This window comes from Metopolophium dirhodum, chromosome 1 (genome assembly GCF_019925205.1).
Source record: "Metopolophium dirhodum isolate CAU chromosome 1, ASM1992520v1, whole genome shotgun sequence".
Classification (NCBI taxonomy): domain Eukaryota; kingdom Metazoa; phylum Arthropoda; class Insecta; order Hemiptera; family Aphididae; genus Metopolophium; species Metopolophium dirhodum.
In genome coordinates this window covers 37,893,278-37,909,758 of record NC_083560.1, presented here as the reverse complement: position 1 = coordinate 37,909,758, position 16,481 = coordinate 37,893,278, and the positions used below count along the sequence as shown (strand labels likewise).

At 27.9% G+C, this 16,481-nt stretch overlaps 1 long non-coding RNA gene across 1 annotated transcript; it reads left to right on the top strand.

The window, feature by feature from the left end:
• The first annotated feature begins 14,631 nt into the window (after window positions 1-14,631).
• LOC132933462 (uncharacterized) lies at window positions 14,632-16,060 on the top strand. The gene is made up of 3 exons (XR_009662888.1): window positions 14,632-14,677; window positions 15,149-15,296; window positions 15,605-16,060. It is a non-coding gene; the product is annotated as an uncharacterized LOC132933462 (long non-coding RNA).
• Window positions 16,061-16,481: the final 421 nt, after the last annotated feature.

Sequence of the window (16,481 nt, the reverse complement as noted above, 5' to 3'; positions counted from 1 at the left end):
TAATAATTTTTTTTGTAATTTTTTAGTACGATGGCAGTGAAACGAGACGTGGTTGTATCTGTAGCCCTGGTACTTTCGGGAGAAAAAAAAATAGTCTTATCCGATGATCTAATTTTTTTTTCTCCTCGTAATTGAGTGATTGTAACGTGGCGCACTATGGCCCGATGCCGGCAAGATATTAGGACTTTGGCCGGTGGGTGGTGACTGGTAGCAGTTATAGCTGTTTGTACAAATAATATTTAGAATCATTCCTGCATGTCGCATGTTAGGACGGAGCTTTTCTACTATTTTCATATTGTTTTTTTGTGTACTCAAATTTTCTTTTTAATCTGGACGGTGGATAGCGGGGTCACGAGGGGGAGAGCATACCTGCTCTGCGGGCATACGAATGACCTAACAAGTAATTCTAACTTTGTCAGTTTAAGTAACACAAGTATAGTTGTATAGATCCGGTCGCCAAACCTCATCTTCAATATTGGTGACGACGACGACAAGGAGAATGAAAACGAATTAAGCAGTGAAGATATGACGACGCACCGGCTTATAATATATATTCTAAAATTTCGAATAAAATTACAAAAATGTTTTATTCTTACTATTATACTTTTAACTTTTGAGTTTTTGAGTGAAACCTTAGTTATAGATAGTACTATCATAATAGTACCATTATTCTCTGCGTTTACACAAATAAAATGATGAAAACAGAATACCGTGGTAAGACGAACAGCCCATATCAGTCATATCTAACTGATAAGTCGTTCTCGTTCATAATATCATCAATATTATTGACATATTATATTCCGATTGATAAATATTATATTATGGCAACAATGAGTAATGAACCTTAATACAATATTACAATGTACTAAGGCACTAAGCCTGTACCACAATTATTATAATAATAGATGTATTGTTATCGAGTTTTTAGGTAAGAACGTAAAAAATTCAATATAATAATAGGTGCAGTAAACTAGTGACGGACGAATGCGCATAAATCGTAAAATAGCGAACTTCATTAAGCCATAACTTCGAAACTAAGTCCGACCGCCACATTCTGAATTTACCATCGTTTATAGTTAACTATATAAGTCTAAAAAGGAAAATTGCAAAAAAAAGGGAAGTAACCAAATACCAAAATATTTTATATTATTTTTATTTGTTAGGTACTTATATTACAATTTTCCAGAGTACATCAAGTGTATGAATCATGAAAGTGAATATTGCTGTTTTGTTCGACATTACCTAGTCAGTGGGTAATTAACATCGTCAATTATTAAGATACTTTATGTAAGTATTTTTTTACTTGTATTTTACTTTGTGAATTGAAGAAAAACAAAATGTGTATTTTTTTATTCAAAAAATGTCTTTATTAAAAGTACCTATGAACTGAAGTCAGAATAAATTAGTTGCTTGTAAGCTAGGGTTAGGATACTGAGTAAATTGGGCAAGTCGAGTGACTATAACCCTATAACTATAATAACACGAGTATAGTAAATGTTTCCATAATTTAGGCAAACAAATGTATAAACTCAGTTTGGTTTCCATATTTTTCAGTTGTGCAGTCACTCAGACTTAAGATCATAGGTAAACAAGAACCTGATCAGGTGATCGAATGTCACTTCTATATAGTTCTGTGCTATCGGTCTATAACAAAAACCAACCTTTGTTATTGATATATTAATATAGTATTATTATAATTACACTTAATTATTTTTTTAAACAATTTTATTAAAATGTAATGAATATGACTGTATGTTTAAAATTAAAATATAATAAGATTATTTATGGATGAAAATAAATACATTAGGTGTATAAATAAGCAACTAAATTAAATACATAAATAACTTATCAAACATAGGTACCTACCTAATATTATGTTTTTTTATTATTATTCATTGAGATTGGAACAAAAATATTACCTTTGTTCTTTAATGTGTAATGTTAATAACACTAATGCTGTATACAATTTGATAAAATCAAATAGGTAAGGCCAATAACAATCTTATATCAATAAAACAAACACATAACAGTTTCTGAACATTGGTTATATTCTTAAGTTTATTATTTTTGGAATTCATTTTGTGATTAGTTAATATGATGAATAATTTTTTTTTTAAGTTCTATTTTACAATTATCACATAATCTACCCAAGGGCTTTCTACAAACTATATCAATCATATTCATAATTTCTTTTCTAATGCCAAATTTAGTTTTAATTAAATATACATTAGGTATGTAGGTTACTTTTTTTTAATACTAAAGTATACTTATTTATAAATTTATAATGTTAAAAAAGTAATGAATTATCATTATAATTTTTTTAGAAACCAATGGATCTGAACGAATAAATGCTATATTCTCAATACACCCTCACTCTATTAGACGACTACTTGAAGACTCACAATCTATGTAAGTATGTTGAAAGTGATTTTATTTTGTTGTAAAATAAATATTAATAACATAATAATATTCATGCTTTATTGGATTGTTAACTGAGGGTGAATCAATATTATTAGGACATAAACAAATATTTTAGTAGCAGCTAGTCCATATTTCCGAGCTTTGTTTAACAGTTTTGAGGAGAGCAACAATTCAAATCTTGTTAATATGAGTTGGATTTTACTGTTTTTACTACTATTTTTAGATTATATATTTATACTGGCAAACTTAAGGTCACCAATGATAATGTACAGGTATAAATAATTATTTGAATTGTTAAAGACTTCTATCAAATTTGTGAGATCTTATGACTGAAAACATGTTATATGTGAAGAAAGGGCATAATCACACAAATCATCCAAGTTTCTTGGCATTGATATCACTAAAAAAAAATATTTTATTGCGATGTGCAAAAGATATCACTCCACATAGAAATATTTTTGATGAGGAGATGCTAATGTATTTAAAATTTAATAATTTATAAAACAGTATAACAAGGTTAAAGCATATATTCTCTTTTTTAGAAGAAATGGTCCGATATACAACTGTTTTAAAGAGTATGGAACGTTCTAGAAAAGATGCCCAACCTAAAATACCTACGACAATGACTAAATATGCTGGCTGTTTCAATGCTGAACGTTATATATGTTCCAAATATATAATGGTCAAAATATGTATACAGGATATATTAATGGCGATCCCATCGCATGTTTGTTGGCTTCGGCTCAAGAGCTTCACATTAATACTACATTTAAATGCAGATCGGCACAACCAACAAATGATCAGCTGTTGATAGTAATGGCAATGTACATGGACCAGGTAACTGCTTGAAATAATTTAAATTTAAAACAGTATAGGTATATGTTAGTCATTAAAAAGTACTATAATATATAATATTATATGCATATATATTATAGGCATTTCCAGGGCATATGTATTGATGTGGAGAAAGACTGAAGCAGCATATCAATCAGTATTTTAGTTTATAAGTGAAATGTATGATGTCAGAGCAACAAACATTGTCACAGACTACGAAACAGCATCGACAAATGCTCTCGGTCACGTATTCAATACTGCTCACTTGCAGAAATTTTGGTTCCACACGGTGCAAGTATGTTTTCGTTGACTACCTATTAATCATTTCAGTTGTAATGGCATATGCATTATATTTTTAGGGGAATGATATAAAGGTTTTATATATCACCTTTTCCAACTAGAACTTTTTATGTTTTATGAAGTAATCCTCCAAGTAATGTTATTACTTGTAATTGATAATTATTAAATATTATATAGTATTTTTCATTTGATTTACCACAGTGCTCGAAATGGACCCGAACGCACCGGAACGGCGTTTCAGTTCGTAATATAAACTATGCGTCCATTCCGGTTGGTTAAAATTAAAATTTAAGAATTCTGATTCGTAAAAATCGACAGTATCACAATCTAGAGGATTAAAATTATAAAATTTCCTTTCGACAAAATATAATATTAATATATAATATATTTAATATAGAGAGAAGTTCAATTTCTTGGTTTTGGTGCAACTCTAAAACAAATGACCGTAGGTACATGAAATTTTGAATAAATGTTTATATTAGCATTTTCTATACACCATAACATTTTCCAAATATTTTGAGCTGTTTACGGACATTTTCAGTTTCCATTTTTTCTATAAATATCAATAAAATTGTATTTCTGGGTAAAAAAGCGTGAAAATTTAATGCAAGGCTCCTAATATATCGTTACAATAGCAGTTGAAAAATATTAAAAATACATTGGCATAATTTTTTTTTATAAGCATTTATAGTTCAAATTTTGACAAAATGTATCAAATTTATAATTTAATAATTATTTTTTAGTTAAAAATTTATAAAATGTTCAACTTTTATAGCTAAGGATTGAAAATTGAAAACAATGCTCCACGAAAATAGGTTATAATTAGGGCTCGGATTTTGTAGCAAAATAAATCCTTAAAAAAGCATTTTAAGTACCCAAAAAAAGCCAAAAAAAGCATTTATTAATTTAATTCTAAAAAAGCAAATTTCAATTACACATAAAATTAAATATTAAAAAAGGAATTCACAACCATATATTTAGTCAAGTTACTTTCATTGAAACTCATTCTATTGGGTGCTAATATATTTTTATACATAGAAAAAGACCTTTCCACGTCAACCGATGTAATCTATGCATATTTCATATAAACTAAATCATTTGAATCATACTGTTCCACATTTAAGTTTAGTGCAGTGCCATTATGAATACTATTGACTTTTTGAAGTTCTGCCCATCCATTATTTTTTGAAAAAACACGATTGCACTTTTCTAAAATCAATTTCGCTACTTCGCCATTAGCTTCCTTTAACTTTTGTATTGCTTCTAACACAATACCTATACTTTTTTCCAAGGTTTAGCCTAAAAAATGATAATATATAAATACAGCAAATACTTGAAACAAAAATAAAAAATAAAAAATACCTCTTTTTTCTAATTGTGTAATTGCATGTGGTAAAAATCCAAAATTTGTTGTAATGTAGACGAGATTTGAATGTAGAGATTGATCTTTTATAAGCTCTTTTACAACATTCACACACTGGGCATTCTCGTTGAATTCTTCAACTGCACTTTTTATTTCATTTAAATATGTGCAATAATATTCGACTGCTGTAATCCATATACCCCAACGAGTAGTGATTGGTTTAGGTGGATTTGGAATATCCGGACATTTTTCATTTAAAATAGCGATCCGTTTTGGACATTTCAGAAATGTTTTTTTCATCTCGGCAATCAGACGATCAACTTTTGGGAAATGTGCACGCACTTCTTCACACACATTATGGAGGGCATGAGCTAAGCATATCACATGCAAAGCTTTTGGATACAGTGTTTGAATACAGCGGCCAGCTTTTTTCATATACGGCGCGGCATCCGAAACAAATAATAAAATGTCCTCATGATTAACATTATTTACCAACATCTTGTGGTTTCAAAATACCAATAATGACATTAGCTACATTACGTCGCACACTGTCAATTGTTTCATCTATGCAAACCCATATTTTTTGGCCATTCACAGCATCGCGTATTTTAGTTATCGTATTAGTGTAGCAAGAATCGAAGTATCCTTTTCGTAAAGTTGATTCATTTGGAATAGTTTTATTGCAATATTTTGAAAGAAATGACCGAAAATGTTTTAATTTGTTTAGGGGGATATTCGCCGCTACAAATGCGGAACATAGGTCAGCATTAAAATCAGACTTACAAAATTGTTGAATGAATGGCTGAACTGCATTATGTTTTTCAGCTTCAAGTTTTTTCAATGCTTCTTTGTGTTTTTCTCTGCCAATATGATGTTGAACGTTATACTTTTTATCCGAATTTATTTTGACTTCACACAATTTACAAAATGTAATATTTCCGTCAGTCATAAGCACATTTTCACCGAATTCTCTTACGATTTTTTTTTAATTTTTAACTTTTGGCATTTTGACGATTAAAGAAATTATTTAGAACACTATACGTTTATACCTCACTGATTGTCGATTGATATTTACCGGCCAACTAAAGTATTAGCACGTGCTATAAAAATACGTAGATATAATTCAGATAATTTTCCCTTTCCTTGAGTCGTAAATACAACTATAGATAATTGTAGATAAAACTATTTCGGCATAATAACGACAGTTATTTTATCAGTCATATATTTATTACTGGTTTTTTCACTGGTTTTATAATTTCTGGTAATACTAATATAGTCCAAGGCGTATAATATACATAGAAATAAGCTAAGTTTTAAAGAAAAATATATAAAAATCAAGAAAAAATAACCAAATAGGGGAAAAGCAATAAAAAGCAGATTTTATGGAAAAAAGCAAAAAAAAGTTTACTTCATTAAAATCAGAACGATTCGAAACGTATTTATATAAAAGAATTATCTTTCTATCACACTTCCCTCAACAGAAGCATTTGCTACAAAATCCGAGCCCTAGTTATAATATATAAATTACTTTATTCACAATAATATCATCAATGATACTTGGTAATATCATAAGCTGACTGACTGTTTTCGGTCAGAATTGTTTTTCTTATACAATGATATTATATCATTGAATTCAAATTTAACACCATCCATTACATTGACCCACTTGCAACCTACTGTACAGCAAAGCGACATCCACTTACCCACCTTTTTTAAGCTTAAAATTACTCATATTATTTGTATCTGTTTAACTAATTATATTGTATTGTAAAGTAAACAAGAATATTAAAATAATTAAAATAATATTATAATCCGCATATTAATTTTATGAGCATTCCGGTCCGTAAAATTTTCCATTTTGAGCACTAATTTACCATAATGTGGTAAACATTGAAATATTTATGACATTAAAAATTACTATGTAAAATTACGATGTTTAAATAAATAGGCATTGGAGAAAAATGAAAAAGAATTTGGCATACGAAGACAAGTGTATACTGTATAGAGATGACACTTTATAGCATTGTTGCCATCCAATATAGTACCAGAAGGTTGGGAAATAGTTTAAAAAAAAGCCAGTCAGTCTCCAAATCAAGATGTTGCTAGACGTTATGTAAGATACTTCTAAACACAGTGGATTGAGCGTGAGTAATACAACTCAGTATAAACTATAATGTTAACATTTTTTGATTCTTAAATTCTAATTTTTAAAATTAAAATTTATTATACTGAATACTTTCTAATAATAAATTACAATACATATTACATAAGTAAAAATAATTTTATAGGTGTTGGTGTTGCTAACTTCAATGTGTTTAATAGTCCTAGAAGAACAAATAATGATTAAGACGTCTTCCATAGACTTTTTAACTCCTACATGGGTGGAAATCATCCCGGTATTTGGCATTTCACGAGTAAGTTAAAATGTTTATATCATTATTTAGATAGGTAATACAGTTTAATAAATCAATAATACAAATTTTTAAAATTCTAAAATATACTGCATGATTGAATAAATTTAGGGTTGATAGTTGTAATTTGAATGTAAGCATGTAAAATATATGGAAAAATTAGAAATGTAGTCATACATTTTCAAAGTAGCTTCTACATATTAAATTAAATAAAACTAATTGGTTGCCATCATTTTTAAGTTAATCCCTGACTTCCATGTTTTATAGTCTAATTTTTTTAACTCATACCTATAAAGTTCAATTTTTCATTTCATTTATATTTAGGAAAATATTAAATAAAACGTAAACCTGATGTACATATTAAATTCTGAGCGGAGCGATGAATGTATTGAATTTACAATGCTGTGTTTTTTATTTTCAGTTTATTGACCTCTTATAAAATTTAAAGGTAAGATTGTTATTTAGTCAATCTCATGGGCTTTTTATTATATTAACTCGCTTTAAAATTAAAATATATTAAAAAGCCCATAACATTGTCTAGATAACAATTTTACCTTTAAATTTTATAGCAGGTTAATTTACTCTAATTTTGAAACTAACTGAACTAAATATGTTCTGCTGAGCGTGCAACTTGGTATGTTACACACTTGTAAGATGCAAACCACAAATGGTTTAATCACAATAATATCATCAAATATATTAACTTAGTAATATCATAGGCTGAAAGATCGTCTTCACTCAGAATTCTTTTTGTATACAATAATTTTACATTCATTACAGTGACTCAATTGTAGTTGGTTTACTGTACAGCAGAGCGACACTCACTTACTAACTTTTTTTAATTTATGAATACACTGATTGTGGAAAACATCAAAAAAATTTTAATTCCAGAAAAAATCAACAAAATTCTTGATTCCCCTGTATAAGTAAAAAACACCGACATTTCCTGGTTTTGAGTTGTGTGGGCCACATCATTCATGTTTAATGTACAGTAGAACCTCGATTATCCGTGACTCGATTATCCGTGTTTGCGATTAACCGTGCTCACTCTTCCAAAAATTTAAAAATAAGTATAGACTGTAGATATATATGTAGTTATAATCGAACATTTTATATTACATAATACACGATATCGACAATTATATTAATGACATTTTTGACGATAATAATATGAAGATAAGCAATATATTTTGACTAATGTTGATGAAGACGATATTGTTGATTGGCTACAAAAAGATCTTAACGAAGAGGGATTTGAGCGTTTGAGTGACAGTGACATAGCAGTTCGTTATGGCAGCGTAAGTACACCATCTACCTCACAACAGCCTGATTCTTCTTCTGAGAGTGATAATGAAGAACATTTTGAAAAAATACAGACAAGCCAAGCAATGGAAGCAGTTGATGTCCTCTTGAACTTCTGTGAACAGGAAAATTTTGACTTCCATGACATTATTGGCTTAAGAAAAATTAGAAGTGAAGTAAAGAAAATTATTTCAAATCAAAAAAAACAAAGACTGATAACTTCATATTTTAAGCCCTAATAACTTGTTGTATAAAATGATTGTATGTATATTATGTATGTATACATATTTCTAATTATAATTGAATCAAATTTTTAAAATTTCATTATTATAAAATTGTACCTATGTATTTCTAATTAAAATTAAATAAAAAATTCATTATTATAAAAAGTCTCGATTAACCGTGATTTTCATTTATCCGTGTGACCCCCTCCCCATCATTACCCCGGATAATCGAGGTTCCACTGTATTAACAATTTATCATTTTTACATTATCTCATTAAATTTTTTTAATAATGTCAATTGGTATAGAATATGTTTAATCATGTTTAGATTTACCATTATATTATGTTATTTATTATAATGATTCAATTAAATTTCGAGAAACATTACTAAAACTGGACGAACATTATTGTAAAAAATACCATATTCAACAAGATCGATTTTTAAGGACATTAAAATCCCAGCCCTAGTAATAAGTATTTCGGTAGATAAGTACTTAATACTTATAGTATACTTAATACTTATACTTATACTCTTTGATTCTATATTAAATTTATGCATATAAATAACAATCAAAGATCGACTTCTTCATTTAACCAAACTTTAACTCATTTAAAATATATTTTAATTTTATACTTGTTCATTTATTGCTATAAATATCTACTTTGAATTATTTATTAAGGGGCCACACCAACATTTGTTTTCTCTACCTATCTCGCGCTTAATATTCTGTATTTCCACAATTACGGCTCTCTGGTTCAGTTTAAGGCAAATGCACCTATTATATATTTTATAAAAAAGAATATTTTCTGTGCTTTGGCCAGGTAATATTTTAATATTTTCATTATTGAATAAGTTATTTATGGTTAAAAATAATCGAAATTAAGTTAAATTAAAACACGTTTATATTTATAAAAAATGAAAATATTAAAAAACTATCCGGCCAAAGCATAGTTAACCATATGATATAGGTATGGTGTAAAATGCTCTATACAATTAACGTAGAACATGAAAATCAGGTTCTGTTGATTTATAAGGTTAAAAAATCGGGTAAGTGGATGTCGCTCTGTGTACAGAAGATTACCAGTGGGTCACTGTTTAATGGATGGTATAATATCATTGTCAATTTTCAAATCTTCGATTTAAAAAGAAAAACTTTTATGAATTTCTAACTCAAAAAAATTTGCACATTTTCTCGATTTTTACGTACCTATTTTGTAAAAATTTTAATTTTAAATACTAATAAAAAAAATTGTAACTATGAATTATTAATTTTTTTCAAAAATCATTATAACATTATAATATATAAGGAGCCTTCCATTAAATGTTCAAGCTTTTTTACCAAACAAATAAAATTGTACCTATTGATATTCATAGAAAAAATAAACTAATACAATTGGAAATTGAAAATATCCGTAAACAGTTTAATAATTATATAAAAAACTAATAATTATATAGGTATAATGCACATAATAATATGCAGAGCCGGGAGACAATTTATTTGTAGTAGCTTTTTTTTTAAAAAACATTTTTTTCACATTGAAACCCGGCATAGCGGGTCTTAGCCTTTGGTTACTCTATCATCTCTATCTACTCATCTACTCTTAACGCTCTGCACAGTCTACTCAGTTTAATGACAGCTTAAATCGATTTATCGAATAATATTTCCTACGGCATTAGAATAGATAGGCTACAGTGGCGAGCCAAGCGATGTTGCAGGAAGATAGCTTAAGAACCAAATGTTCATGGAAATCGGTCGAGCGTTGAACTTTCCTTGAAAATATTATATAATTATAACACATTGTATTATACATTGATCAAAGTAGCCAAAATGTTCTGGGTAATATTTATGTCAAGAATGTACCACGTATTTAATCCTATTTTCCTTGTAATCGCTCCTCGAGTATCTCGAATAGGCCTGTGGCCAGTAAGCAGTGTTCATTTCGCATTTGGATATTCACGTGTGTAGACGAAAGACGTAGAGTGAATACCACCACTAAGTGAACATTATTTTATAGTTTAAAAATTTGATATTTTTTCTTTCCAAGCTTATTACTTATTTACATTTTTCAGTCATCATGTTGCACGATGGATATAAATATAGTAATAATGGGAAGCGCAACGGAATTCGGTAAGTACTATTATAAACTTATCCTATTTTTCTTTTAGATTTAATTTTTTAATTTTATTGAAAAATTACCAAATTTAAAATGTTTTTTCTTAATAGTTAATATATACAAAATATAATATCCACATAAAACATCCATTTCAGAAAATATTTAAAATACATTTCAAATACTTTTAAGATTAAAATAAGTAATGAATAAACAGTGAAACATAATTATTATACTAGTACCTGCATGGCATATTGGCATATAAGTAAATTACATAATAAATTAAAATTTAGTTATTTTAAATATACTATTTAAAACTGTTTACAACTCAAACAATTTATTTTATTTGAAACATCGTTATAAACAGTTTGAAACAAAACATACAGTTTTTTTGTCTTTTTATTTACAAATGTAAAATTACACCAACACTAGTTGTTAGCCGTTATTTATTTCTTTAAAACCTCAGGGATTTTAAGCCTACTGATGAATATGAATCATTAGTTGAATACATCATTACATTAACTATGGACCCATATGAGAAAAATGCAGTCTGCGTATAAATCGTTCAATTTTGGTGTTAGAAAAAAAACACCTACAACAAAATTAAAATATGACAATATTTGGAAGGGCAAGATGGTGTGTTTTCTAAAAAAAATTTTATTTTGAAAAGGTCATTTAAAATGTTTAGATCTTCGATATTTTTAGACAATTAATGAACGTTATATTGGGAATAATGGAAAAAACGTACCACCTTACCCTCAAATTCAATTTTACAATAAATAGGTTTATACTCTAGAACCAAAATTGAGCGAGTTCTACTCAGACTGTGTAAACGCGGTTTGTCTATGTTGTACGTGTCATATTCACGGGTATAAATGAGTCGAGCCCACACTGCCCAGTGCCCATACTATAGATACCTATCCGTTTACGAAGGACGGGTAAAGAGTAAATACCATGGTGTATTGATACACCTTGGTAAAAACGTACCTGTACGTTTTTGACGAAGAGCGATATGGTGTTCAAACCCATCTGTTTTTAATCCGTATAAATTAATATCCGATAGTTTATTTTATAATAATTCCTAAACAGTTCAAAACAAACTAATTATTTTTAAAATGTTATCGTGTATAGAAAATACAAATATAAACAACCAGTGAAAATGTCATGTATATACGTTCATTTATCTTAGAGTTATACCAAAAACCAAAATCAATTTTGCGTAAAAATTCCCGTTTTTCCTTAATTTTTATGTTGTTTACCCGGCGCTTTTGAAAACTATTGGGAATTTTAAAATGTGACCTCCCGAAGCACCAACTAAATTCACTTTCCCACCGAACAAGATACTGTTGAAGAAAATCGAAGCAGTTTTACTGCTCCAAACCGTGATGACAAACACAAAAAAAAATTATTGTTAAATTTAATACATTCATCGTTTCACTCAGAATCTACAATATTGAAATTTTAGATTAGGTACCTACTCAACATTTTAAATAAAAATAATAGAAATATAATATATTCTTACTGTGGGTTTTTCAATATTTATGAATTAAATAATAGATATAAATTATTGCTACTTTTCAAACGACAATTTCTTATAAGTATGCAATTGCAATACGCCTAGTAGTAATATTTATTTAATTATTATAAAAAGTCAATTATAAATTTTAATCAAATATTATATACCTATTATATTTATTCATACATTTAAATTCTGAATGAAGCGAAATGTACCTATTAATTTTATTTATTTTTTTTAAAAAAATAACACTCATCTATTATTTTAGTTATTAGTTATTACAAAAGCTCAATAGCATCTTTGTATTTCTGTGATGGGTCAACTAAAAAGTTAGAAGATGGCTCAATTATAATTGTTAAAGAACATACTAACCACAATGGCCAAGATAATGTTGAGTTAGTTAATTCTTTTAGAGACGTCCTCAAGACTAGGGCTAAAAATGAAAACCAGCTTCTTAAAAATATATATGATGAAGAGGGTCAACGGTAATGTAACATATTATTTTAAATAAAATTATATTGCGGTAATAATAAAAATTTAAATTAATATTTTCATATCAATTAAATATACAGGCATAATATTGCTGCAGCATTATACCCACGGAAGACTACAGAAAGTATAATGCGACATGCACGTCGAAATTCTTTGCTCGGACCCCAACATCATTGAATGAACTAGCTGCATATTTTGATAATGAACCAATCCCCAGATTTGCATGATGCACCAGTTCTATGTTTAAAGGTACCTAGCGTAAATGATGCCCTTGGTAATAGAAGTGTGATATTTGCTTGTCCACTTCTAATTCGTGCAGTACAGGAAAATAATATTGACAAAATACATGCTGACGCAACGTTTAAGATAGTGCCCAGAAATTTAGGAACACAGCTTTTAAGCATACATTGTATGATACAAAACTATCTAAGTATATTTTTGTTTATCAATTCACATAAAATAAAATTATGTATTTTATTTATGAATTTAAGAAGATAATGAACCCCGCTGAATAAGTTCATGTGAAAGTCGATGAGTTAAAAAAGTTAAAAAGTTGCAATGAAATATGTATTCAAATATTGTAATGACTATATAGTATACAATACTTACAAAAATAAAATTATAGCAATAGTAATACATTAAAATACTTATTTTAAACAATCAACAGAATTATATGCATTATTTTAATGTTTTGTTCTTTAAATGGGTAACCAAATTAAATTTTTGTTTTTAAGTCATAATAGAATTACAATATTTAAGATCTACACAGTACTTTGTTTAACATAATGCACTCATTATTGCATACAACACTAACGTTTTTGAAAATATTTCTCTTACATAATTCTAAATTGTTCCAAAACAATAATCTTGACTATTTTTATCCTTATAATTTTAAAATTTTTTACTCTTTAGAACGAAAGGTTTATTTTTAACTTTAAATGCTAAAGCAGACTATTATTTGAAGTACTTATTTTTATTTATAAAAATCAATTTTTGGGCAAGTAGTTTATGATTTATAACTATAAATACTCAGAACTCATAAAATAGGTACTCGTTTGAAATTCTATTCTAGGGTATAAAAGAAATAAAAAAATATATTTTTAAAAAAGGTTCAAAGTTTTAGAATTAATGTTTGTCTTATGTTAAATGGGAATAAGAATCATACTATATATTTTCGGACCTATTGTATAAGAAAGTAGATTGTTTTGTTTGCTATGTATACAAAGTACATTGCAATTTGAAAGCTACCTAGTATTAAATTTGAGTGAAGATTATTTTTGACAGTGGTAATATAAACATTATAATACCTATATATTGGGATTTAATATTTTTCAGTCGATACAAATTATATATGTATAAATGGAGTCTAAATGTCGAGACTCGTATGATTGTGTTCTGGCTTTTGTAAAAAATAATTTGATACCTAATTTAACACCGAGCACAATCATCACTGATTATGAACCCTCAATAAGGGATGCTTTGGTGTCTCAATTTCCTGAAGCCCAAGCACATGGGTGTTGGTTTCATCATAACCAGGTAATTTGTGGTTCAGTCTGTAATTAAATCAAAGGTTTAAAAATGAGTTGTTTCTTAACATGTATTTTACTAAATTACTGTTATAAACTTTAGGCTGTATGGAAGAACATGAAATCAAGAGGTTACCTTCAATCAAGAGGACAATCTTTTTAATTACTATAACCGGGGTAAGTGTGAACTGTGAACATAACATTGTTAATCAATTACTTTATATTAATTATATACAAGTTATTTTTTGGTATATAATCTGCATACTTCTTGGTAATATCAATTAACTAGTCTTAATAAATTACCTAATAAAACTATTAACACTTGAAATAAATCCAACTTTTTTAAGAAAGTAAAAAAAACATTTTAATTATAACATGCATTTGATTTAAGAACTATGTCAAAGAATGACTTATTCCTTTCGCAATTATTTTTATAATGTTATGTATGTTTCTAATTAATTAAAAATAGTTTATACTATTATACCATCATAATGCGGACATCTACAATGTAGGCAAGAGGTATTACAACAGTTGTTAAGCAATATAAATTGTAATCTAACATGAAATAGTATAAATATAAATATAATTTTATTAAAAAACTATTGTTTACTAGTATTAATTTTTAAACTTATTTATTATATTATATAGATATTGGTTACAAAGGGTAGGACCAGACATATATAGTGTCTGTACATAGTCTCCCGCGAAGAACAAATAATAACCTAGAAAGTTTCCACAATGCGTTGCGGTTGAAATTTTCAGTTGCACGTCCCAATCTGTGGTTCTTTCTTGATAAGTAATACATTTTAAATTAAATTTATTATTATTATTTTTTGCATATGGCATATTTATTGTTACACATAATTTATTTGTTTTGTAAAGTTTAAAAAAGTGAAAATAAGTGACTTATGATCTTATAAATATATCCTTAAAATAATAAGTATTACACAAAAATACACAATTTTAAATTATATTTAAAAAAAAAATACACATTCAATAACTAAAAAAAAACTTTGTTACCTACCTAACCACTGGCCTTTAGTTTGTCTAGATTATTTAAATTATTAAAATGTATTCATTATTTTAATTTTATTTTAATTTCAGGTAATTTAAGTGATTTAAGCAAAAAATATCATACACTAGTTAGTCAATTAGGAAACAACTTACAACCGACACAAAATTTAAGAGCCAATTTCTTACAAAACTCAAGAAATATCAAACATGCCACTGATCAGTACAACTTAGGACAAATCACAATATGGGAATACTGTGACGGATGATATCCGTTTACTCCTATGTATACCAAATAATGAGTATAAGTAGATAACATGCAGATATAATAAATAATGCAAATATAATTATTACAACAATGTAAATCGAATAAGGAGAATAAGTAATTAACAGACAGGTATAATAAGTAATAGAAATAAGATACACAACTAAGATAGTGAGGAAGGTTAATTGGCAATCCATTATAGACCACCAATTACATTAACTAAAAAGTATTATTTAGAAAAAACCACATCAGATATACAAAATTGTCAATCGCCTATAAAACAATGGGAAATGGGCATATATATATATAATGTACATATATATATATATATATATATACCTACATGTATATAGATATATTTATGTACATGACGCATAAATAGAAACAGGAAAGTAGTGTCTAATAAATGATTGACAACCATGGACACAGAGATAGGACTTTTTGCACAACTAAGCGTGAAGGATATAGATAGCACTCTGTGAGCATTACGGATAAGTCGATAGGCAAGGGGGAAGGTATGGGAGTAGGAGACCCTTATAAAAGCAGACCTAAAACAGCCTGTAATCAGACGTGTTCACCCATTACCATCACAAGCATCTTCATGACACTCAACACCAGAATTATATAATTTGGATTTATAATTCATACACCAGAGTAAATTCTTAATATACGTCTTTTACAATTCAACGAGTTTAATTTTGTTCA